Here is a 27,432-nt window from a genome sequence, read left to right as displayed (position 1 = left end):
CGAACTTCTTAATTGCTAAATTTAGGATTCAGAATAATCACATTATCTTGAATGCAATTTTTATAGATCTTTTTGCTTTGCCAGGGTTCTCAAGCATGCACAATGATTCTCCAGAAATCTGCATAGTAAGAAGAAAAAGAAAAAACACAAGTGCAGATAATGGCAAGCACCACCTCACTCTAATATATGAGCTGGGCTAAGGCTTCCAAAAGATTGTCTCAGCTTGTGAAGACATAGAAACGTCCCTGTACATAAGTGCACCCAGCCCATGCTGATGGGAGCATAAATTGCTGCAAATACCCTAAAAGCAATCTGTAAGTGGGCACATGGGCATTAAAAATGTTAAAACTGCCTGTAATTCTAGTGTTTTAGGAGGTTGAGGCAGGAGAATCAGTTGAGCCCAGGGCTCAAGACCAGCGTAGGCAACATAGCAAGACACTATCTCTACAAAAAATTTAAAAATTAGCCTAATGTGGTGGTGTGTGCCTGTAGTCCCAGCTACTCAGGAGGCTGAGGCAGGAGGATCACTTGAACCCAGGAGTTGGAGGGTGCAGTGAGCCATGATTCTGTCACTGCACTCCAGCCTGGGCAACAAAGCCAGACCCTGTCTCTAAAAAAAAAAGGAAAAAAATTGTTACGACCTTTTGACCCAGTGATACTACTCCCAATACTTAATGTTCTGGAAAGAGTCATGTGTCCTCAGCATTTAGTAATTCTCTATCTTTCTTTTTTGTATATTATTCTGTATATTTTTCAAATTTCTTTTTTTTTTTGAGACGGAGTCTCGCTCTGTCGCCCAGACTGGAGTGCTGTGGCCGGATCTCAGCTCACTGCAAGCTCCGCCTCCCGGGTTCCCGCCATTCTCCTGCCTCAGCCTCCCGAGTAGCTGGGACTACAGGTGCCCGCCACCTCGCCCGGCTATTTTTTTGTATATTTTAGTAGAGACGGGGTTTCACTGTGTTAGCCAGGATGGTCTCGATCTCCTGACCTCGTGATCCGCCCGTCTCGGCCTCCCAAAGTGCTGGGATTACAGGCTTGAGCCACCGCGCCCGGCCTATTTTTCAAATTTCTTACACGATAAGCATGCATTTTATAGTAAGAATGCTTACAAGAAAAAAATTAACTATTTAATAAGAAGCCAATTGGTCGGGCATGGTGGCTCATGCCTGTAATCCGAGCACTTTGGGAGGCTGAGGCAGGTGGATCGCTTGAGGTCAGGAGTTCAAGACCAGCCTGGCCAACATAGTGAAATCCCACCTCTACTAAAAATACAAAAATTAGCCAGGCGTGGTGGTGCCCACCAGTAATCCCAGCTACTGGGGAGGCTGAGACAGGAGAATCACTTGAGCCCGGGAGGCATAGGTTGCAGTGAGCCAAGATTATACCACTGCACCAGCCTGGGTGACAGAGCAAGACTCTAGTTCAAAAAAATTAAGTATAAATAAATAAATAAATGTCGATTAAGCAGAAGAAGAAATAAGAGGAAGGTACAAAGAGGCAAGAAGGTCAATTCCATGCAGTGGCCTCGATGCTTTAGCTTTCCTTTACCTCCCAATCTGCTCTGATCCACAATGCAGGCATTTCCTTGATCCACACCCCCAAACGACAGGCCAGCCTTTCTGTCCTGGCACACGGTCCCAGCTCCCAGAGAACCCTAATCACCCCAACTACATGAGTGTTTAATCTTCCCAACATTTAATCGTTCCAACAATCCTAAACTGTGGGCACGATTTTTCTGCTTCTTTAAATGTGAAAACATACTCAAAGAGGTTAAATCAAGTTCCCAAACACCGCACATCGAAGAAATAGCAGAGCTGGAGTATGGATAATTTATTGTCTACTTTAACAATGGGTCCTTTGTCAAGCTGCCCTTGGTCCATGCTTTATAATGGACACTCATTGTCTTATTGTCCAACTTCAACATTCTCACCTCCTTTCCATTTCAGATCTTTTTTTTATCAGAGAGCATCTTTCCTTTCTCCTCCCAATACCACCAGAGAGATGTAATAGACACAGACCAATTTAACATATGGAGTCATTGTATCTCTGAAAAACAATCTCAATTTGGAAGCCAATCATAGTGGGGAAGGGATAATGTTAGTATTTCACCTTCCTATCATATATTGGTTTAATATTTTTTATTTATTTATTTTTCTTTGCGACGGAGTCTTGCTCTGTTGCCCAGGCTGGAGTGCAGTGCGCTACCTCGGCTGACTGCAAGCTCCGCCTCCCGGGTTCACGTCATTCTCCTTCCTCAGCCTCCCTAGTAGCTGGGACTACAGGCACCCGCCACCATGTCCGGCTAATTTTTTGTATTTTTTAGTAGAGAGGGAGTTTCACCGTGTTAGCCAGGATGGTCTCGATCTCCTGACTTCGTCACCCGCCTCGGCCTCCCAAAGTGCTGGGATTACAGGCGTGAGCCACCGTGCCTGGCCGTATTGGTTTAGTATTTTTATTCTGATATCAATGTACCATTGTCTGGGTGTCTGTTTTAAACAACAGACATCTCTAAAGCAGAGACTGATTCTACGCAATTCTCTTTATATTCTACTTAGCAAAACAAGGTAGTCAGTTAAATATTTAAAATTGTTTTGCATAATGAAAATTTTGACATGCAAATAAGTAAGAAAAATCTGTCTTATATTGGAAGGCAATTATCCTTAAAACGTAAAATAATCACACATTGGATTAGAAGACAGAAGGAATCACAAAAATATCTGTTTGAACAATCTACTTTAATCTGAAAAAGAGATTTCACTCTCCAGGGAACAGAGTGTGATGAGAATGGCCAGAAGGCTCATTTTGAGCTTCTGATCAGTTCTCGCTGCAAGTGTAGCAGGACGAGCTGCAGACAAACTCCTCAGATACCAAGTTAAAGAAGGAAGGGGTTTATTTGGCGGGGGGCATCGGCAAGACTCCTGTCTCAAGAGCCGAGCTCACCGAGTGAGCAATTCCTGTCCCTTTTAAGGGCTCACAACTCTAAGGGGGTGCACATGAGAGGGTCGTGATCGATTGAGCAAGCAAGGGGTATCCATGACTGGGGGCTGCGTGCACCGGTAATTAGATCGGAACAAAACAGGATAGGAATTTTCAGTGCTTTTCTATACAACGTGTATAATCTATAGATAACATAACCGATTAGGTCAGGGGTCGATCTTTAACTACTAGGCCCAGGGTGTGGCGCAGGGATGTCCGCTTGTGGATTTCATTTCTGCCTTTTAGTTTTTACTTTTTCTTCCTTTCGAGGCAGAAATTGGGCATAAGACACTATGAGGGGTGGTCTCCTCCCCTAAGTGCAGCCAGGGAAGAGATTTCCAGACTGTATTGAGTGCTGTATTTACCAGCTTTGGAAAACCAAGGAATATATGCCATATTTTAAATCAAAGAAATGTGCAAGGCTCATTCATGAAAACAAAGAATTTAGGATCTGGAAATGAACATTTAAAAAATATTTGCATTCAACCCCATTTTACAACATGGAATGAATTAGCTCCATTCTAGCAGAACTATGTATACATGTAGTTATTCAACAAAACAGTCTGCTTTTTAAAAAAATTCACATTTTACACAAAGAATAATTCAGAAATGGGCAGGAAGATATATATTTAGTCTATACTGAAATATCATAGAGAAATAAAACTTAAACCTGTTTTGAAGACTGCGGTTTGATACTACATAGCTCACCCTGTCAGTGTAAGAAAATTGGCTTTTTGAATTCAAAAGCACAAAGTGCTCTAGGTTGAAAGTGGGGCCAGGCTCACTGGTTCATGCCTGTAATCCCAGCACTTTGGGAGGCCGAGGTGGGCCGAACACCTGAGGTTGGGAGTTTGAGACCAGCTTGGCCAACATGGTGAGACTCCATCTCTACTAAAATTACAAAAATATTAGCCGGGTGTGGTGGCTCACATCTGTAATCCCAGCTACTCAGGAGGCTGAGGCACGAGAATCACTTGAACCCAGGAGGCGAAGGTTGCAGTGAGTGGAGATCATACCACTGCACTCCAGCCTGTGTGACAGAGCAAGACTCGTTCTCAAAAAAAAATAAAAATAAAAATAAAAAGTGGACAGTCATGCACCATATAATGTTTCAGTCAGTGATGGACCACATGATGATTGTCCCTCAAGATTTTAATACCTTAGTTTTGTGTACCTTTTCTATGTTTGGATATATTTAGATATAAAAATACTTACCATTGTGGTACAATTGCCTACAGTATTCAGTACAGTAAAAGGCTGTACAGATTTGCAGCCTAGGAGCAATGGACTGTACCATATAGCCTAGGTTTGCTGTAGGCTGTACCATCTAGGTTCCTGTAAGTACACTCTAGGATGTTCACACAATGATGAAATCATCTAAGGACGCATTTCTCAGAATGTATCTCTGTCCTTAAATGATGCATGATGGTACATACTTTCTTCAGTCAGTTCAAATAGGTAATATTTATGCAGCAATAGCAAGAAAATGGAACTTGATCTCAAAAGTTGTGACTCAATTTGAGTTAGCCACACTCCAAATGTTAAATAGAAACTTCCATTCACAATTTCGCTCTTTGTGTTTAAAATATATCTATCACGAAACATCACTAAGCTGAATACAGTTAAAAAATAATAATAAACTGGTCAATAGTTTGCAATGAAGGTAAGCTAGGGAGGGGTAAGTTACAAGATGCAAAAACTCTGGGCTCTTGGATGGATAGTACAAACTTTTTCAGCTTCGCTTAGTTTTGTTTTAGAGTTATTACTCCTACTTTATTCTTCTTTTCCAAAATTATTTTAGTTGTTCTAGTTCCTTTGACTTTGCATGTAAATTTTAGAATAATCTTGTCTATACCTACAAAAATACTTACTACAATTTTGACAGGCATTGGGTTAAACCTATAGATCAATTTGGAAAAGAATTGAGACCTTCCTCTATGAACTCAATATATATCTCTTCATTTAATTTAGATCTTTTATTTCTTTCATCATCATTTTATAGTTTTCAGCATATACATGTTTTGTTAAATTTATACCTAATCACCTCATTTTTTGAGCAATTATAAATAGCATTCTATTTTTAATTTCAGTTTATACATACTTGTTGCTAGTATATGGGAGTAAATAATTTTTTTTTGTCTATTAATCTTATATCCTATGACCATGTGTGAATGGCCCATCAGTTCTACATCCTCACGAGCCTTTGGTGGTGTCTCTGCTTTTTTCTTTTCTTTTTTTCTCTTTTTCCTTCTTTTCACAGGTGTTGATGATCTTTATTTTTTATCTATATTTTATTCTTTTCACAGGTGTTGATATGTCTTTGTGGTTTTCTCTTTTTTTCCCAACAGATTGGCCAAATGAGTGTCTCTTAATGTGTTAATAAATACATGATATGAGTTCGACCCTCCTAACTTTCTAAGTATATAGATACTATAGCATAATATTGTTAGTATAACATTATAGTTAACTAATAGGTTGGTGCAAAAGTAATTGCAGCATCAATGGCAAAAACTGCAATTACTTTTGCACCAATATAATATAGTTATAACTATAATAACCATAGTTATTACAGATTATAGTTAGTATAGTATTATAGTTAACAATAGCATAGCATAGTTAACTATAAGCACATTGTTGCACAACAGATTTCTAGGATTTTTTCATCTTGCATGACTGAAACTCTAAACCCATTGAATAGCAATTTCCCACTTCCTTCTTCCTGAAACTCCTGGCAACCCCCGTTCTCCTTTCTCCTTCTATGAGACTGAATATTGTAGATACCTCATATAAAGAGCATCATGCAACATTTGTCCTATGGCTAGCTTATGTCACTTAGCATAATATCTATAGGTTTTACTCATGTGGTTGTGTATGGCAGGATTTCTTTCTTTTTTAAGGCTGAATAACATGTAATTGTATATGTATACAATGTATATGTCCATTTTGTATGTGTCTACACTTTGTTTATCCATTCATTCATTAGGTTGTTTCTACCTCTTGGCTATTGTGAATAAGCTGCAATGAAGATTCATTGTAAATCTTGAATTGAAAACAGAATCTTCTTCAATCTTCTTCACAAAAATAAGCTGCAATGAAGAATATTCTGATTTCAATTCTTTTGGTCATATACCCAAAAGTGGGATTGCAGGATCAGAGGTAGCTCTATTCTTAATTTATTACAGAATCTCCATACTTGTTTATCACAGCAGCTGCATCATTTTACATTCCCACCAATAATGCAAAGGGTTGCAGTTTCTCTGCATTCTCATCAGCACTTATTTTCTGTGTATGTGTGTGTGTGTTTATTTTACAATGCCCCTTCTAACAGATGTGAGGTGATAGATCATTGTGGTTTTGATTTGCATTTCCTTGATGATTAGTGATGTAGCATCTTTTTATATATCTGTTGGCCATTTGTGCATCTTCTTTGGGAAAATGTCTATTCAAATCTTTTGCCTATTTTAAAATCAGATTATTTATTACTTTGTTTACTGAATTGTAGGGGGTCCTTATATACTTTGGCTATTAACCTCATATGAGATTTATGGTTTACAGATATTTTCTCCCATTCTGTAGGTTGCCTTTTCACTCTATAATTGTTTCTTTTGAGCACACAGCTTTTCAGTTTCATGTAGTCCCACTTGTTTATTTTTGCTTTTGTTGTTTGTGCTTTTAGTGTCATGTCCAAAACATCATTGTCAAAACAATGTTATGAAGGTTTCTCCCTATGTCTTTTTCTAGAAGCTTTGTGGTTTCAGCTCTTATGTTTAAATCTTTAATACATTTTGAGTTGACTTTTGTGTATGGTGTCAGAAAAGGGTCCAACTTTATTATTTTCTTGTGAATATTCAGCTTTCCCAGCACCATTTGCTGAAGAAACTAGTTTCCCTATTGTATAGTCTTGGCACCTTGTTGAAGGTCATTTGACCATATATGTGTGGATTTATGTCTGGGGTCTGTATTTTATTCCATTGATCTATACATCTGTCTCTATGCTAGTACCATACTGTTTTGAATACTGTAGCTTTGCAATATGTTTTCAAGTCAGACCATGTGAGACCTCCAGATTTGTTTTTTTAAGATAGTTTCAAGAATCCAGGTCATTTTGTCAAAGGACCTTGAACGGGTTCAGAGTCCTTTGTGGTTCCATAAGAAATGTAGGATTTTTTTTCTATTTCTGCAAAAAATAAAAAAAAAAAGAAAAGAAGAAGAAAAAAGCCATTGAGATTTTGACTGGGATTGCATTAAATCTGTAGATCATTTTGAGTAGTATGAACATTTTAGGAATATTAAGTCTTTCAATCCATGAAAATGAAACATTTCAATTTATTTGTGTCATCTTAAATTTCTTTCAACAATGTTTTATAGTTTTCACTGTACAAGTCTTTCACTTCCTTATATTTATTCCTCAATATTATATTATATTATTTTTGATGCTACTGTAAACAGAAATTTTCTTTCTTTCTTTTTCTTTTTTTTTTCTTTTTTTTGAGATGGAGTCTTGCTCTTTCACCCAGGCTGGAGTGCAGTGGCATGATCTTGACTCACTGCAACCTCTGCCTCCTGGATTCAAGTGATTCTCCTGCCTCAGCCTCCCAAGTAGCTGGGATTCCAGGTGCGTGCCACCACACCTGGCTAATTTTTGTGTTTTTAGTAGATACAGTGTTTCACCATGTTGGTCAGTCTGATCTTGAACTCTTGACCTTGTGATCTACCCGCCTCAGCCTCCCAAAGTGCTAGGATTACAGGCATGAGCCACCGTGCTGAGCCTTGGAACTGTTTTGTTAATTTCCATTTTGGATTGTAGAAGCACAACTAATTTTTGTATGTTGATTTTGTATCCTGTAACTTTGCTGAATTCACTTATTAGTTTTAACAGATTTTTTTGGTGGAAGCTTTAGGGTTTTCTATCTATCAGATAATGTCATCTATTATTTTTCTCTTCTCTAATTCACATATTTATTCCATAATTTTTATTATTTTCTTCCTTCTGCTAAATTTGTACTCACTTTGCTTTTCTTTTTCTAGTTCCTTGAGGTGTAAAGTTAGGTTGTTTACTGTTATCTTGTTTTTCAAGATAGCCCTTCACTGCTTTAAATTTCCCTCCTGGTATTGTTCTTGCAGTATGAAATAAGTTTGGGTATATTTGTTTTCATTTGTCTAAAGATATTTTCTAATTGGCCGGGCGCGGTGGCTCAAGCCTGTAATCCCAGCACTTTGGGAGGCCGAGACGGGCGGATCACGAGGTCAGGAGATCGAGACCATCCTGGCTAACACGGTGAAACCCCGTCTCTACTAAAAAATACAAAAAACTAGCCTGGCGAGGTGGCGGGCGCCTGTAGTCCCAGCTACTCGGGAGGCTGAGGCAGGAGAATGGCGTAAACCTGGGAGGCGGAGCTTGCAGTGAGCTGAGATCCGGCCACTGCACTCCAGCCCGGTCGACAGAGCAAGACTCCGTCTCAAAAAAAAAAAAAAAAGATATTGTCTAATTATCCTTTTGACTTCTTCTTTGACCCATTGATTGATTGAGAGTGTGTTGTTTAATTTCTTCATATTTATGAATTTTTTGTTTTTCCTTCTGCTACTATTTCTAGTTTCATCCCATTGTCATCACACAAGATACTTGGTATTATTTTGATGTTCTTAAATTTGTTAAGACTTATTTTATCATCTAACACATGATCTCTCCTGGAGAATGATCTGTATATTCTTGAGAAGAATGTATACTTTGCTGCTATTCAATGGAACATTGCATATATGTCTCTTAGGACTATTTGACTACAGTGTTGTTCAAGTCTTTTGTTTATATATTAATTTTCTGCCTTGATAGTCTATCAGTTGTTCATAGTGGCATTTGAAATCTCCTACTATTAATGTGTTGCTTCTATTTCTCCCTTCAGTTTGGTCAATATTTGCTTCTTATATTCGGGTGCTCTGAATCTGGGTGCATATATATTTTAAAAGTTTATATGTTTCTAATGAACTGACCCGTTTTTCATTATATAATGTCCTTCTTTACCTCTTGTGACAGCTTTTGACTTAAAGTCTATTTTGTCTGACATAAGTATGGCCACCCCTGCTCCCTTTTGTTTAACATTTGCATGCATTTTTTTTCTTCCATTCTTTCATATTCAGCCTCTGTGTGTCCTTAATCTAAAGTGAGTCTCTTGGCCAGGCATGGTGGCTCACACCTGTAATCCTAGCATTCTGGGAGGCTGAGATGGACAGATCACCTGAGGTCAGAAGTTCGAGACCAACCTGGCCAACATGGTAAAACCCCGTCTCTACTTAAAAATACAAAAATTAGCTGGGCATGGTGGTACGCACATGTAATCCCAGCTACTCAGGAGGCTGAGGCACAAGAATCACTTGAACCTGGGAGGCGGAGGTTGCCATGAGCCAGGATTGCGCCACTGCACTCCAGCCTGGGTGACAGAGCAAGACTTTGTCTCTAAATAGATAAATAAATAAATAGAGTATCTTATAGACAGCACGTGGTTGAATCTTAGTTCTTTTTATCTATTCATGCACTCCTTGTTTTTTAATTGAAGAGTTTAATCCATTTACATTTAAAGTAATTACTTAAGGGAAAGATTTACTATTGTCATTTTGTTAATTGTTTTCTTTCTTATAGAATTTCATCTCTCTTTTCCTGCCTTGCTATCAGCCTTTTTGTTCCACTGATTTTTTTTTTTCCAGTGGCATGCTTTGATTCCTTTCTCATTTCCTTTTGTGTGTCATAAGTATTTTCTTTTTTTGGTTATGATGAGGTTTACATAAAACATCTTGTAGGCTAGGCACAGTGGCTCATCCCTATAATCCCAGCACTTTGGGAGGCCGAGGCGGGTGGATCACTTGAGGTCAGGAGTTCGAGGCAAGCATGACTAACGTGGTGAAACCCTGTCTCTACTAGAAATACAAAAATTATCTGGGCATGGTGGTGTGTGCCTGTTATCCCAGCTACCCAGGAGGCTGAGACAGGAAAATTACTTGAACCTGGGAGACAGAGGTTGCAGTGAGCCGAGATCACGCCACTGCACTCCAACCTGGGTGACAGAGCGAGACTCTGTCTCAAAAAATAATAATAATAAAAGAAAACATCTCATAGTTGAAACACTTTATTTTAAGCTGACAACTTAACTTCAGTTGCACACCAAAATAACTTTTTTACTTCTTTCCTCCCCACACTTTGTTATTGCTGTCACAAATTACATCTTTTTATATAGTGTCTTCATTAACATATTTTTAGTTATATTTCTTTTTTGTACTTGATTTTCAACTTCTACACCAGAATTGTAAGTGACTTCATACCACAGTTACAGTATTGCAGTATTCTCTATTGTTCTATATATTAACCTCTACAAGTAAACTTTATACTTTCATATCCTTTTGTGCTGCTGTCTCGCATCCTATTGTTCTAACTCAAGGGACTTTCTTTAGCAGTTCTTGTAAGGCAGGTTTAGTGGGAATGAACTTCCTGAGCTGTTTATTTGGGAAAGTCTTTCTCCTTTATCTATGAAAGGCAGTTTTACCAGAGACAGAATACTTAGTTGGCAGGGCTTTTAAATTTCATTTTATTTCAGCACTTTGAATATAACATCCCACTCTCTTCCGGCCTGCAAGGCTTCTACCGAGAAATCCCTGATAGTCTTATGAGGGCTGTCTTGTCCACGCAAGTCATTTTTTTTCTTGCTGCTTTTTCAATTTTCTCTTTGTTTTAGATATTCAACAATTTAATTGTAATGTGTCTTGGTGTAGACTTCTTTGGATTTATCATAGTTGGAGTCTCCTGGGGTTCTTAAATCTTATCCATATCTTTCCCCAGATATGAGAAATTTTAAGCCATTTTTTTTTTTCAAATAAGCTTTCTGTTCATTTCTCTCTGTATTCCTTCTGCAACTTCCATAATGTATGTATAGGCTTGCTTGATAGTGTCCTGTAAATCCCTTAAACTTTCTTCACTTTTTCTTTTCTTTTTTCTTCTTTTTTTTTTTTTTTTTGAGACAGGATCTCACTCTGTCACCCAGGCTGGAGTACAGTGCCATAATCTCAGCTCACTGCTACCCCTGCCTCCCAGGTTCAAGTAATTCTTCCACCTCAGCCTCCTGAGTAGCTGGGACTACAGGTGCGTGCCACCACACCCAGCTAATTTTTGTATTTGGTAACAGAGTTTCAACCATGTTGGCCAGGCTGGTCTCGAACTCTTGACCTCAAGTGATCCACCCACCTCAGCCTCTCAAAGTGCTGGGATTACAGGTGTGAGCTACCGTGCTCAGCCCATTCTTTTTCATTCATCTTTTTTTTCCCCCTCTGACTGGATAATCTCAAATGTCCTGTCTTTGAGTTTACTGACTGATCAAGTCTATAACCCTTTTAGTGATTTTTGGGGGGTAGGGGGACAGAGTCACACTCCATTGCTCAGGCTTAAGTGCAGTGGTGTGATCTTAGCTAACTGGAGCCTCAAGCTTCTGGGCTCAAGTGATCCTCCTGCCTCAGTCTCCCAAGTAGCTGGGACTATAGGCATGTGCCACCATGTCTGGCTAATTATTTATTTATTTTTTTGTAGAGAGGGCATCTCGCTGTTTCCCAGGCTGATTTCGAAGTCCTGGGTTCAAGTGATCCTCCTGCCTCAGCCTCTCAAAATGCTGGGATTATAGGTGTGAGAACTGTACCCAGCCCCTTTAGTGAATGTTTGACCCTTCTATTGAATTTTTCATTTTTTTTATTTTTTTTTATTTTTTTTATTTTTTTTGAGATGGAGTCTCGCTCTGTCGCCCAGGCTGGAGTGCAGTGGCCGGATCTCAGCTCACTGCAAGCTCCGCCTCCTGGGTTTACGCCATTCTCCTGCCTCAGTCTCCCGAGTAGCTGGGACTACAGGCGCCCGCCACCTCGCCCAGCTAATTTTTTGTGTTTTTAGTAGAGACGGGATTTTACCGTGTTAGCCAGGATGGTCTCGATCTCCTGACCCGTGATCCACCTGCCTCAGCCTCCCAAAGTGCTGGGATTACAGGTGTGAGCCACCGCGCCAGGCCTCTTTTTATATTTTCTCTGTTAACATTCTCATCCTTTTCCTGAGTTCATTGAACTTCTTTATGATGGTTATTTCGAATTCTTTCTCAGGTAGTTCATATATCTATGTTTCTTTAAGGTTGGTTTCTGGATATTTATTTTACTCCGTTGCACCTGCCAAATTTCCTTGTTTCTTTATGTGCCTTGTAATCTGTGGTGAGATCCACACATTTGAAAAAGATACATATATATAGCCCCCTTTCTGTATTTGCAGACTGACTTTGTAGAGGGAAAACAAAATCAGCCTAACTAGAGATCCTGTGGGCCTTTCAAACCTCTTCTGGATGTCTGTTCTCTGGACTTGTGCATGTAAAATCCCAATTAGAGTGATCTCACTGTTTCTTTTTTCAGAAGCTAGTAATCTCTTGCTTTCTCTGGTGTCTTTCTGTAGCACTGCAGGTTTTCTTCAGCTGCTTTAAGCTGCCCAGCTCTCTTTTGTTCTCAGCAGCCCTAGGCTTCCAGAGTATGCTGAATCTCATCAGCATGCCAAGTGAAGTGAGACAGAAACTAGTTCCTCAAGCAGCCCCCTCAAAAGCCAGAATGTTGGATGCATACTCTGCTCTTCTCCCTATTCCTTCCCCCTTCACCGAGAGAGGCCACTGAGCTGTATCAGCCTCTGTCTGCTGCACTGCAGGTCTTCTGGGGCAGCAGCCAACTACCTAGCTCTCTTTTGTTCTCAGTAACCCCTCGGTACCTAAAGTATACCTAAAGTCATATCAGCACTCCAAGGCAGGTGAAACAAAAACCAGTTCCTTGGGCAGTCCCCTGAAAAGCCAGGATGTTGAATTCAAACTCCATTCTTCTCTTTCTCTACCAATGTAGAAGCTGAGAGTTAGAGATTTTCTTCTGACCACACCACACTGAGCCAGGGGAGGGACTATGGTGAGTGAGTGCCTACTAGTCCAAACCTTGCCTTTGTTCTCAGTGGCTTCCAACCTGGTACCTTTTCCTATCACTTCTTTTTTTTTTTTTTTTTTTTTGAGACGGAGTCTTGCTCTGTCACCCGGGCTGGAGTGCAGTGGCCGGGTCTCGGCTCACTGCAAGCTCCGCCTCCCGGGTTTAAGCCATTCTCCTGCCTCAGCCTCCCAAGTAGCTGGGACTACAGGTGCCCGCCACCTCGCTCAGCTAGTTTTTTGTATTTTTTTTTTTATGTTGAAAAGATATATATATATATATATATATATATTTAGAATTAGGCGGGCTGGGCGCGGTGGCTCAAGCCTGTAATCCCAGCACTTTGGGAGGCCCAGACGGGCGGATCACGAGGTCAGGAGATCGAGACCATCCTGGCTAACACGGTGAAACCCCGTCTCTATTAAGAAATACAAAAAACTAGCCGGGCGAGGTGGCGGGCGCCTGTAGTCCCAGCTACTCGGGAGGCTGAGGCCAGAGAATGGCGTGAACCCGGGAGGCGGAGCTTGCAGTGAGCTGAGATCCGGCCACTGCACTCCAGCCTGGGCGACAGAGCGAGACTCCGTCTCAAAAAAAAAAAAAAAAAAAGAATTAGGCAGCTGGACTCAGTTTAGATGATCCCAATTTTGTTGGCAACATCCAAAGTGTCGTAATCAGGAGCCAGTCGAACATATGCCTTTTTCTCTCCATCAGGCCGAATCAGGGTGTTGACCTTGGCCACATCAATGTCATAGAGCTTCTTAACAGCCTGTTTAATCTGGTGCTTGTTGGCTTTAACATCTACAGTGAACACAAGTGTGTTGTTGTCTTCTATCTTCTTCATGGCAGACTCAGTGGTCAGAGGAAACTTGATGATAGCATAGTGGTCAAGCTTGTTTCTCCTGGGGGCGCTCTTCCAAGGATATTTGGGCTGCCTCCGGAGTCGCAGTGTCTTGGGCCCCCGGAAGGTGGGTGACGTGCGGATCTTCTTTTTTTTGTGGCTGTGGACACCTTTCAACACTGCCTTCTTGGCCTTTAAAGCCTTCGCTTTGGCTTCGGCTTTAGGAGGGGCAGGAGCTTCCTTCTTCGCTTTCGGCGCCATCTTGTGAAAAGCTTTTGTATTTTTTAGTAGAGACGGGTTTCACCTGGTTAGCCAGGATGGTCTTGATCTCCTGACCTCGTGATCTGCCCGTCTTGGCCTCCCAAAGTGCTGGGATTACAGGCTTGAGCCACCGCGCCCGGCCTCCTATCACTTCTTAAATTCAGACATGACAGAAACAAGTTGTTTGGACAAACCCCTGAAAAGTCTAAAATTGACACATACGTCAGTCTTCTCCGTCCCTTCCCAGGGAGAAGCCAGGAGCGCAACTTTTCTCCTGATCATGTCGTGCTAAACCAGGGAAGGGAGTATGGAAAGCAACTGCCACATATTTTCCAGTTGGCTTCCATGAGGCTGTTTCTGTGCTCACCTGGGGTTCAGAAGCCTCTTTTAGCTTCTAGATTTGTTGCAAAGGAATTGGTCCCTGTATGTTGAATTGGTGTCTTCGTGGGTGCAGAGGGGCTGGGGTTTCCTAGTCTGTAATCTGCTGACATACAAATCTCTTTGGGTTTTTTTTTTTTTTGGTTCGTTTGTTTTTGTTTTTTGTTTTTTAGACAGGGTTTCGCTCTGTCACTCAGGCTGGAGTGCAGTGGTGGAATTTCAGCTCCCTGCAACCTCTGCCCACCAGGCTCAAGCAATCTTCCCACCTCAGCCTCCTGAGTAGCTGGAATTACAGGCATGCGCCACCATGCCCGGCTAATTTTTGTGGTTTTTGGTAGAGAGGGCGTTTCACCATGTTGGCCAGGCTGATCTGGAACTCCTGACCTCAAATGATCTGCCCACCTTGGCCTCCCAAAGCTCTGGGATTACAGTTGTGAGCCATTACACCCTGCCAAAATCTCATTGTGATTTTAATTTGCATTTCTCCAATGTCTAATGATGTTGAACAGCTTTTCATGTGCTTGTTTGCCATCAATACGTATGTATATATGTGTGTGTATATATGTATGTATATGTGTGTGTCATGTCTTTTATTTTAATTGGATTGTTTGCTATTTTACTGGTGAGTTTTGAGAGTTCTTTATATATTCTACATACTAGTCCTTTGCTGGATATGTGATTTGCAAATATTTTCTCCAGTGTGTGGCTTTCTTTTCTTCCTTTTAACTGGGCACACTCATGCATCACTTAATGATGGGGATATGTTCTGAGAGATGCATTGTTGGGTGATCTCCTCATTGTGCAAACATCAGAGAGTATACTTACACAAATCTAGATGACATAGTTTATGACACTCCTGGGCTACACGGTATAGCCTACTGTTCCTAGAATACAACACTGTATAGCATGTTAGTGTACTAAATAGTGTAGGCAGTTGTAACAGTGAAATTTGTGTATCTAAACATGTCTAAACGCAGAAAAGGAACAGAAAAAATATGGTATTATAATCTTATGGCACCACTATAGTATATGTAGTCTATCATTGACTGAAATGTCTTTGTGTGGTACATGGCAGTATTTACAAAGTAAAAATGTAAATATTTTGATGAAGTCTAATTTATCAACATTTCCCTTTTTGAATCTTGCTTCTGGTGGCAAGACTTAAGAACGATTTGCTTATCCCTAGATCATGAAGATTTTTTCTTACATTTTTCTCTAAAACGTTTACACTCTTACATTTTCATTTACGTGCATGATCTATTTTGAGTTGAATTTTGTATGTGATGTAAACTAGGTCACAGGTCATATTTTTTGCTTCGGGGTGTCCAACTACTCTAGTGCCATTTTAAAAGGCTATCTTCCTCCACTGATTTTTCTAATTTTATTTACTATTCATAATTTTTATCTTTCTATGAACATGACTTATAAAAATCCTATTTTAAAGTCTTCAAAAAGTGTTTTTTTTTAAGCTTAAGCATAGTGAATTCCCATTTTTATTGTTGATAAGTTAAACTAGTACTAATATCAAACAGTTGTATAGCACTTACGACGCACCAGGCACTCCTCCCAATGCTTTACATGTATAAATTCATGTAATCCTCACAATTCTGTGCTGGAATATCATACTATCACACTACAATAATACTATAATATTATACCAGTGTATTTTATTCTATGAGTAGTAAAAAGTTATTGGAAAATTTTTAGAAAAGTAATGTAATAGGTCTGGTACTCATCTTTAAGAATTTTTAACAGACATCTTTAAATATATACAAAAGTAGAGAGGAAAATATAATAAACCCTCATTTATGCATGTCAGCTTCAACAATGATTACCATTTTGCCCATCTGATTTCTCCTGATTTCTCCCTACACACACATAGTTTTTCTAGAGTACTTAAATTCCAGGTAGTGACTTATTCATTACTACTTCAGTAGGTATCCCTAGAAGATAAAAAGTTTTTTAAAAAACCTAGCCACAATAGCCTTATCACAAAAGCAAAAAATGACTATTTCTTAAAATAGTCCCTTAACAAATCTCCAATTCTGGTTCAAATTGCCCCATTGTCTCAAAAATATCTTTTTCCAGTTGGTTTGTTCAAATCACTGTATAATCACATTACAGTTTATCCATTTGCTTCTTTCCTATGTCATGTATTTGAGGAGTAAACTGAGCGTAATACATGTCTTTAAAATTCACTCTGGATAAACAGAATATGGTACCTACATACAATGGAATATTATTCCACTTTCGAAAGGAGGGAAATTCTGACATATGCGATAACAGAGATAGGTCTTGAGGGCATTATGCTAAGTGAAATAGACAAGTCACAAAAAGACAAATATTATATGATTCCTCTTATTCACGTGAGATACCTGGAGTAGTCAAATTCATAGACCAGAAGGTAGAATGATGGTTGCCAGGGACTAGGGGAGGAGGAATGGGGAGTTAGTGTTTAATAAGTATAGAGTCTCAGTTTTGCAACATAAGAGGGTTTTGAAGATTGGTTGCACAATAATGTGAATGTACTTAACACTACTGAACTGCCTACTTAAAAATGGTTTAGATGGTAAATTTTATGTTATATATATATTTTATCACAATTTTTAAAATTTTAAAACATCCCTCTGGCTGGTGTGTAGAGTAGAAGCAGCCTGACCAGCTAGAAGGCTATTGCAGTGCTCTGGGTGAGATGACAGTGGCTTGGATTAGGGTGATAGAGGTGGAGGTGGTTGAGAAGAGATCAGATTTGGGGTCTGTTTTAAAAGTAGAGATAATAGGACCCCCTGGCAGTTTGGATATTGAGTGTGAGGGAAAAGGACAAACGACAGCAAACTCCTGGGATTTTGGCCTGCTCAGCTGCATGACTGACTGTGCCACTGAGTGGAATGAGGAAGCTGGGGGAGGAGGCAGCTACCAGGTGGCAGGTTGATTACATTGGACCTCTTCCATCAGGGAGGGAGCAGCGATTTGTTCCCTTTGGAACGGGCACTTTTCCGGATTTGGATTTGGTTTCCTTGGCCGTTGTCATGCTGCTGCCAGCACTCTCTCTGTAGTCGTGCTAGATGCCTTGTAGCCTGTCATAGTCTCCCACACAATATTACTTCTGATGAAGAAGCATTTTGCAGAGACAAAGTAAGCCAAGAGGCTAATGCCCATGGGACTCATTGATCTTGTCATGGTGTCCCATCTCCAAAACCAGGTGGCTCAGGAGAACAGAGGAATGGTCTATTGGCAGCCGGTTCCTGTGCCAGCTGGAGAGATACCTTATAGGGACACTGCGTATTTTCTGGCCAGTGCTGCTGTTTCTCCTGAAGCCAAGATCCACTTGGCTGGGGAATCCAAGCAATGGAAGCGATAGTATATACTGTCACTGACCTACCCCAAACCATTTGTCTCCTTACCCAAGATTCTGTTTGGGAGATTTGGGTACCCAGAGGATAAATACCTTCATTTGGAGACATAGCCTTCCAAAAATGACTTCCTGATTGACTTCATAACTATTGTCATAACTATTGTGAATGGTGCTGCAATAAACACGGGAATGCGAATGTTTCTTCAACACACTGATTTCATTTCCTTTGGATAGATAACCAGTAATGGGACTGCTGAATCCCATGGCAGTCCTTTTGTTTGTTTGTTTTGTTTTTTTGAGAAGGAGTCTTGCTGTGTTGCCCAGGCTGGAGTGCAGTGGTGTGATCTTGGCTCACTGCAACATCCACCTCCCGGGTTCACGCCATTCTCTTGCCTCAGCCTCCCTAGTAGCTGGGACTACAGGTGCCCGCCACCACGCCCGGCTAATTTTTTTGTATTTTCAGTACAGACAGGGTTTCACCGTGTTAGCCAGGATGGTCTTGATCTCCTGACCTCATGATCCGCCCACCTCGGCCTCCCAAAGTGCTGGGATTACAGATTACAGGCGTGAGCCACCACGCCCGGCCTTTTTTTTTTTTTTTTTTTTTTTTTTGAGATGGAGTCTTGCTCTGTCGCCTAGGCTGGAGTGCAGTGGTGTGATCTCGGCTCACTGCAACCTCTGCTTCCCGGGTTCAAGCCATTCTTCTGCCTCAGCCACCTCAGTAGCTGAGATTACAGGCACGTGCCACCAAACCTGGCTAATTTTTGTCTTTTTAGTACAGACGGGGTCTCACCATGTTGGTCAGGCTGGTCTCGAACTCCTGACCTCATGATTCGCCTGCCTTGGCCTCCCAAAGTGCTGGAATTAGAGGCATGAATCACTGTGCCTGGCCCCCATGGTAGCTTTATTTTTAATTTTTTGAGGAACCTCTATATTGTTTTCCATATGGCTGTACTAATCGACATTCCCACCAATAGTGTATAAGTATTCCCCTTTCTCCACATACATGCTAGCTTTTTTTTTTTTTGAGACAGGGTCTCATTCTGTCACCCAGGCTGGAGTGCAGTGGCACAATCACAGCTCACTGCAGCTTTGGCAGCCTAGGCTCAAGCGATCCTCCCATCTCAACCCCTCAAGTAGCTGGAACTACAGGCATATGCCATCACACCTAGTTAATTTTTAAAGTTTTTATAGAGACAAGGTCTTGCTATGTTGCCCAGACTGGTCTTGAACTCCTGGGCTCAAGTGATCCTCCTGCCTTAATCTCCCAAAGTGCTGGGGTTACAGGCATGAGTCACTGCACCTGGTCATTTTTTGTCTTTTTGATAGTAGGCCATCTAATGATGAATAAGTAAAGAAAATGTGATATAGACTGGACACCATGGCTCATGCCTGTAATCCCAGCACTTTGGGAGGTCGAGGTGGGTGGATCACCTGAGGTCAAGAGTTCGAGACCAGCCTGGCCAAGATGGTGAAACTCTTTGTCTACTAAAAATTAAAAAATTTTCCAGGTGTGGTGGTGCATGCCTTTAGTCCCAGCTACTTGGGAGGCTGACTCAGAAGAATCACTTGAACCCGAAGGCAGAGATTGAAGTGAGCTGAGATCATGCCACTGCACTCCAGCCTGGGCAACAGAGCAAGAATCTGTCAAAAAAAAAGAAAGAAAGAAAGAGAGAGAGAAAGAGAGAAAGAAAGAAAGAAAGAGAGAGAGAGAGAGAGAAAGAAAGAAAGAGAGAGAGAAAGAAAGAGAGAAAGTAGAAAGAAAGAAAGAGAGAGAGAGAGAGAAAGAAAGAAAGAAAGAAAGAAAGAAAGAAAGAAAGAAAGAAAGAAAGAAAGAAAGAAAGAAAGAAAATGTGATATAAATGCATACACACACACACAATGGAATATTATTCAGCCATAAAACACAATGAAATCCTGCCATTTGCAATAACATGGATGAACCTGGCAGGCATTATGTTGCATGAAATAAACCAGGCACAGGAAGACAAAGACTACATGATCTCACTCATATGTAGAATCTTTAAAAATTGATTTTGTAGAAGTAGAGAGTAGATTAGTAATTACTAGAGGCTGGGGAGAGGACAGGGAAGGAGAGAGGGAGAGACCAGGAGAGGTTGGTCAATGGGTACAAAGTTACAATTAGATAGAAAAAATAAGTATTTTTGCTCTATTACTGTATTAGTCCATTCTCATTCTGCTATAAGGACATACCCAAGACTGGGTAATTTATAAAGAAAAAAGTTTAATGGACTCAGTTTCACATGGCTGGGGAGGCCTCACAATCATGGCAGAAGGTGAAGGAGGAGCAAAGCCATGTCGTCATGATGACAGGCAAAAGAGAGTGTATGCAGGGGAATCATCCTTCATAAAGCCATCAGATCTCTCGTGAGAACTCACTATCACGAGAACACCATGGAAGTAATAGTCCCCATGATTCAATTACCTCCCAAAGGGTCCCTCCCTCAACACATGGGGATTATGGGAACTACAATTCAAGATGAGATTTGGGCGGGGACACAGCCAGACCACGTCAGTTACACAGTACGGCGACTATCACAAATAACCATGTATGGACCTTTGAATATAGCTAGAAAGTTTGGAATGTTGTCACCACAAAGAAATGATAAATGTTTGAAGTGATGGATATAGTAATTACCCCGATTTGATCATTATACTATGTATACATGCACTGAAACATCACATTGCTTCAATACATACATATAATTACTAGGTGTAAATTATTGATTTTTTTTCTTGACTGACTGGAATATCCTGTTAGGCCAGTGAACATTGTGCCAGGTATGCTTTTGCTCAGAAAAGTAAAGAAATGTGATATTCTTGCACCTAATCATTATGGAGCTCTTCAAACCTGTCATATGTAACCCACATGTCCGAGTCTCAGCTTCTTTGTGTTGTATCCAAGTCTTCCAGGCATGACCTTCTGTGCCTCCCAGAGCCCAGCCATCCTGCTGCCAGCCTCTTCCTGCCCAGCTCCTCCCTCCTGTTTGACCTGTACTGCCCATGAGGCTGCTCGAAGAAGGGTTATCTGCTGCCCTGGCACAAAGTCACCAGTGTCTCTGCCAACAGCCCTTTAACACAATGCCCTCGGTGCCAGAGAGTGCGGGGATCCACCCTCCCACTATCATCTGAGCCCACTGCAAATCTATGGGTTCCCGCAGGTCTCTCAAAGTCTCTCTCAAAAACAAACACTTCTATTTCTTTCCTTTGTTTCTTGCCTGTAAGCAACAATCAAAACGTGAATAAAAACCCTTTTCCACAGGAACTGGCATTGTCTTCATTCAGACAGAGCCACGGCTCCCACCTCTCACATCACAAATCAAGAGAATCACCACTCATTGGAATGCACAAACCAGAATTCTTTTCATCTGGTGATTTCCCGTTTTCTTTGAGAATCTCAGGTGTTAAGGCCAGCATAGTGGCTCACACCTGTAATCCCAGTGCTTTGAGAGGCTGAGGCAGGAGGATTGCTTGAGTTCAAGACCAGCCCGAGCAACAAAGCAAGACCTCTACCAAAAACAAAAAAAAAGAATCTCAGATGCTACTTTTTGAGTACCATAGGGCCTATTCTAGCAAACTTCCCAAAACAAACAGCATGGGTACGTTACTTAGATTAAAGTCTGATATACAGGAATTGGGACTTTAATTTTTTATAATAAATTAATTGTTTCTATTAAGAATTGTCATCACCATTCACCACCAACCCTTAAGTTGGAGTGAAAATTAAATCTTAGCCAATGCGGGCCATTCTCAGCCAGTGTTATAACTTCTTTCAGCAGTTCCGGTTTTTCCCTCTTCCTTTCCTAGAGCTGCGTCTAAACTCTGGGAATATTGAAAGTGTGGGACTTGCAACAACTGTGGGAAGAGATGCCTGGTCCCTGGGGCCTATTCTGTCCCCACAGGCCTCCTCTGAGGCCCCGCATCCTCTGAGACAGCCTCTGGCTTGGTTACAGCTCCCTTTAGCCAAGCTCTGGCTTTCTGTGCTGCATCCACACTGTACTCAGCCACACCAGGAAATGCCCAGCTACAGCCTGTGCCTCATGCGGTGCACAGGGACCTCAAGGTGGCCCCAGGCCCTTAGGCCCAGACATCCTTTGAGGTCGTCTCTCCTCTCCTGCTCCCAAGCCCTGCTGCATCGGAAGTTCTGAAGTCCTGCCGCCTCCCCGGCCATACCCCTCTCCCTCCGATCTCCTCACCTACCTGGGGGTTATTGTTAGCCAGTTTAGAGTGTGGGACTACAAGTACCTCTCCTTCAGGGGACCAATGGAAGCGAGTTCATTCCTCAACCTGCATGCCCTGCCCTGCCTCCTCTCCTCGTCTTTTCTTCTAGGACTTGGCTGTCTCGCAAGATGGAGAACAGGGGGCAGGCTTGGCCTAGGCTCTTGCAGTTTGCAGAAGTGCCCCACGCACCCACCTTAGCATGTGCGTGACGGGCTACCATCAAATGTTCCACTTCCCACCGACAACATCGGGGGAAGCTGCTCTTCCGGAAACTCTTAGAGGTTGTCTCCAAAACAAAACAAAATAAAAATCTCATCTCCTTTAGGATGAGCGCATTTTCCCTCTGGCCATGAATCTAGGAGGCACCTCCAAAACACAGCAGCTCTGCAGTGGCTCAAGGAATTCGTGGCAGGTGAAAACCTGGGATCCCTCTACCTGGGTGGTCAGTGAGGCTGGGGTTGCTGATGTGGAACAACAAGCTACAAGGCTTCTCTCCTTCTAGGACAAATCTTAGTTCACTTTGAAATTCCCAGAAGAGCTTTCATATTTATTTATTTATTTACTTACTTATTTATGTACTTGCTTATTTATTTATTTATTTATTTATTTTTGAGACAGGGTCTCTTTCCATCCCCCAGGCTGGAGTATAGTGGTATGATCATGGCTCACTGCAACCTCGACCTCCCTGGCTCCAGTGACCCTCCCGCCTCAGCCTCCTGAGTAGCTGGGACTACAGGCATGTGCCACCAGACCTGGCTAATTTTTGTATTTTTTGTAGAGAGAGACAGAGGTCTCACTGTGTTGTCCAGGCTGGTCTCGAACTCCTGGGCTCAAGCTCTCCACCCGTCTTAACTTCCCAAAGTGTCGGGATTACAGGCATGAACCACCACACCCAGGCACAGAAGAGCTTTAAATTATCCTTTCCGGCCAGGCGCGGTGGCTCATGCCTGTAATCCCAGCACTTTGGGAGGCCGAGGCAGGCGGATCACGAGGTCAGGAGTTCGACCAGCCTGGCCAACATAGTGAAACGCCGTCTCTAATAAAAATACAAAAAATTAGCCAGGTGTGGTGGCACATGCTTGTATCCCAGCTACTTGGGAGGCTGAGGCAGGGAGGCGGAGGTTGCAGTGAGCCAAGATCACGCCATTGCACTCCAGCCCGGGCGACAGTGCAAAACTCGGTCTTAAAAAAAAAAAAAAAAAAATTATCCTTTTCTTGCTCCTAAATGTCTTCCTTTTGCTGGCTATCCTGCATATACCCAGAAACTATAGTTTTGGGGTTTTTTCCCAGTGCAGTCTCATCACAGCCCATTAATATTTCTAAATCAATAAGAATTTCTAAGACATTTGCCTTATGTCCACACACCAGTGTTCTCATGTCTTGGAGTGACCTGCTACCAATTCCATTCTGGGATTTGTCTTCAGTCTGTGGGGCCAATGTATACTCTGACCTTGGACAATCATTTCATCTCTCTGCGACTCAGTTTTCTTCTGTAAAATGGGACACATAATAGTAGCTACAATAGAATGATATGGAAAGCCCTTAGAACACAGCGTGGCACAGAGCAAGCAGTCCATAAATATTAGCCATCCTCATTGTTGTCATCATTATTATTATTATTAATATAAGTCGCACAGGAGTCTCTGCATGTAGCAGAGGTGAGTCCGAGGCCACAACTCAGATATGCAAAAAGTGGAACTTGCTTTATTTTTCCATGACTTTATTTAGTTTCTATTTTGTGTGCCCATTCCCATGGGTGGCAGAAACTTCACTTTAGTGAATTCAGGGTAATTTCACTCAATTCAGACTCTCCAAGGTTGTGTCTAACTCCTTGACCTTCAGGAGCACTTGTGATCAGGATGGGCATCTGCCCTGTCATTGGCCAAAGTCACCCCAGATGGCCCTAGGTCAGCAAACCACACTGATCTTGCATGGAAACTCTCCAGATCCCCCAGCTTAGAGCCAAGATTCTGATCCCACTTCCTGGGGAGTCGGGTAGCAGAGGACACCTCCATGAGAAGTAAACTTTCTTTGTAAAGGCAGGAGGGATTACAGGAGGGAGATGTGGTAAGATAAGTTTTTAGAATCCTCAGCAATGTGGTTTTCATTAGTGGTCATTTCTTTCTACTCCATGGCCCTTTTGCCAGACAGAGTAGACTGTGAGGCGTCCATTGTACATCCCCGGAAAGGGTTATTACATCGGGAAATCAGGGGAAATGGCTTTTGGAGTTGCAAACATCTGGGTTTTCAGAGTCAAATGCCTGGCCTTGAAAGAGTCACAGCATGAATCTTACACCATAAACACTCAATTAGGAAGAATATGAGGAGCTTGTTAAAAACCACGTTTTCCAAACCAAAATGAGATATCGATTCTCAAGGTTGGAAGAGGGGAGAATCAAAAAGGAACCAGATAAACTAGATTCTGTTTGAGTAGGGTGATCACATAGTTTACTGTCTATACCAGGACCCTTCTGAAAGTGAAAGGGAGCGTTGTTAATGACTGCCTTGGACACAGACATGAACCAGGACTGTTCCAGGCCGACCAGCACTAATGAATCTTCACCCTACCTATGGGTCCCCCTCCATTCTCCCTATAACTGGCCTGGGGCCAAGTGGAGGCAAGGATTTCTAGAAATCATAGATCTGCTTGGGGAATCTAAGAGAACAGGTCCTGTCCCTCTGTGCTTATGTAAAGCCCAGGGTGTGACAAAGCTCCCAGTGTCCACCCCACCAGCTCAGGGTCATCGGTGTGGCTATAAAGCATGGCCACACAGTGGGCATGGAGAGAGTCAGATACAATTCCCTGCACACCAACCTGTCAAGGAACTACAGCCAAGCATTTTCTCTGCCTCCAAGAGGTGAGAAACAGCAGAGAAAGAGCCAGGTCTGGTGAGTCCATGCAGCTGAGACACGCACAGTCCAACAAGGACCAGATGGGAGAGCATGCACTCCTGCAGCGGCCTCTGAGGGTAGCTAACAGCAAGAAAAAAAAACAGCAAACCCATCCTCACCCCACTCCTCACCAGTGCCTCTCTGTCTTCTGCCACAACCAAGCAACCAGGCCTCGGGTTTGCAAACAAACCCCACACTAACTGGCATGGGAATTCACTGATAGCCCCTAATTTGACTGAGACTTCAGTTCAGGTGCAAATGAAATGGTTAGGGTTATGGTGATATGTCCGGCACATCTGAGTTGGTGATGTGAGATTCACACCCATTTTACAATGAAACAGAGGACCCCAAAGTTAGAGTTTCAACTTCCAGAGGCAAAATTCTGCTTCTCACTTTTAAATAAAAGTCACTCCTCTAAAAATAATGCCTTACGATGTTCCCCTTCCTGTGTCCAAGTGTTCTCATTGTTCAATTCCCACCTATGAGTGAGAACATGTGGTGTTTGGTTTTCTGTTCTTGTGATAGTTTGCTGAGAATGATGGTTTCCAGCTGCATCCATGTCCCTACAAAGGACACGAACTCATTCGTTTTTATGGCTGTATAGTATTCCATGGTGTATATGTGCCACATTTTCTTAATCCAGTCTGTCATTGATGGATGAGTTAATGGGTGCAGCACACCAACATGGCACATGCATACATATGTAACAAACCTGCACGTTGTGCACATGTACCCTAGAACTTAAAGTATTAAAATATATATATATATATTGCCTTGTCTTGGCCGGGTACGATGGCTCACACCTGTAGTCCCAGCACTTTGGAAGGCTGAGGCGGGTGGTGGATCACCTGAGGTCAGGAGTTTGAGACCAACCTGGCCAACATGGCGAAACCCCGTCACTACTAAAAATACAAAAAAAAATTAGCCAGGCGTGGTGGCGCACACCTTTAATCCAAGCTACTCCGGAGGCTGAGCCAGGAGAATCGCTTGAATCTGGGAGGCAGAGGTTGCAATAAGCAGAGATGGCGCCACTGCACACCAGCCTGGGAGACAGAATGAGATTCTGTCTCAAAAAAAAAAAAAAACAGATCTTGTTGTCAGGCCTCTGAGCCCAAGCCAAGCCATCGCATCCCCTGTGACTTGCACATATACACCCAAATGTCCTGAAGTGAAAACAAAAGAAGTGAAGTAACAAAAGAAGTGAAAATGCCCTGCCCCGCCTTAACCGATGACATTCCACCACAAAAGAAGTGAAAATGGCTGGTCCTTGCCTTAAGTGATGAAAGCTTAGTGTGAAGCCCTTTTCCTGGCTCATCCTGGCTCAAAAAGCTCCCCCACTGAGCACCTTGTGACCCCCACTCCTGCCCGCCAGAGAACAACCCCACTTTGACTATAATTTTCCTTTACCTACCCAAATCCTATGAAACGGCCCCACCCTTATCTCTCTTTGCTGACTCTCTTTTCGGACTGACCGGACCCGGTGGCTCACTCCTGTTATCCCAACACTTGGGGAGGACAAGGAGGAAGGATCACCTGAGGTCGGGAGTTCGAGACCAGCCTGACCAACATGGAGAAACCCTGTCTCTACTAAAAATACAAAATTAGCTGGGCGTGGTGGCACATGCCTGTAATCCCAGCTACTAGGGAGGCTGAGGCAGGAGAATCGCTTTATCCCGGGAGGCAGAGGTTGCGGTGAGCCGAGAGTGCACCATTGCACTCCTGTCTGGGCAACAGGAGCAAAACTCGGTCATAAAAAAAGAAAAAAAATGGTCAGGACTTCAAGGGAGGCATTTGGACAGTATGTACAAACACAAGAAACAAAAATGCACTTAAAATTCCGCCCCATCTTTTATTTCTCACCATCTGCCTTAGAGAAATAATTGCCCATGTGGGTTAAAAGGGAAGTACAAGGATTTTCAGAGTTATGTTGTTTATGATACCAAATAATTGGAAAGACCCTAAATTTCAGCCAATACGGGAGGGGGTTAAATCAAAGATTGTGTCTCCACCGTAAAGAATACTGACTAGCCTGTTTTTAAAAATGTGTTAAATCTATGCTGTTCTGAAGTGAAAAACTCAAGACATAAATTTTTAAAAGCAAGGTATGGAACAACTCATATAATGTGACACTCACTTATATAAACACATATATACACATACCCCATACACATATACATAAAAAGCTGTATTTGGGTATACACTCATCTTTGTAAGTAAATATAAGAAATAAAGATCTGGGACGATATTCACCAAATTGAAAACAATAGCTACCTCTGAGACGAGGACTGCAGTTGGGAGACTAAAAGATAAGGCAGCTTTTTTTCACATCACGCATATTGTTCAATTTTTTTATAGCAAAAATATATTCAAGTCACGCGCGTCCATGTAAACAGACCACCAAACAGGCTTTGTGTGAGCAATAAAGCTTTTTAATCACCTGGGTGCAAGCGGGCTGAGTCCGAAAAGAAAGCCAGCGAAGGGAGATCGGGGGGCCCTTTTTTTTTTTTTTTTTTTTTTTTTTTTTTTT

At 42.0% G+C, this 27,432-nt stretch overlaps 1 long non-coding RNA gene and 1 pseudogene across 2 annotated transcripts in view; both read right to left on the bottom strand.

Annotated features, from left to right (window-relative positions):
- Positions 1–27,432, bottom strand: part of LOC112631783 — a 75,572-nt gene that overhangs the window by 14,792 nt on the left and 33,348 nt on the right. The window lies entirely within an intron of this gene.
- LOC112631782 lies at positions 13,550–14,044 on the bottom strand (annotated as a pseudogene). The gene has a single exon (XR_003121194.1). The product of XR_003121194.1 is annotated as a 60S ribosomal protein L23a pseudogene (transcript).

The sequence above is a fragment of the Theropithecus gelada genome, chromosome 9, assembly GCF_003255815.1.
Source record: "Theropithecus gelada isolate Dixy chromosome 9, Tgel_1.0, whole genome shotgun sequence".
In the NCBI taxonomy this organism is placed as follows: Eukaryota; Metazoa; Chordata; class Mammalia; order Primates; family Cercopithecidae; genus Theropithecus; species Theropithecus gelada.
This window is presented reverse-complemented; position numbering and strand designations above follow the sequence as displayed.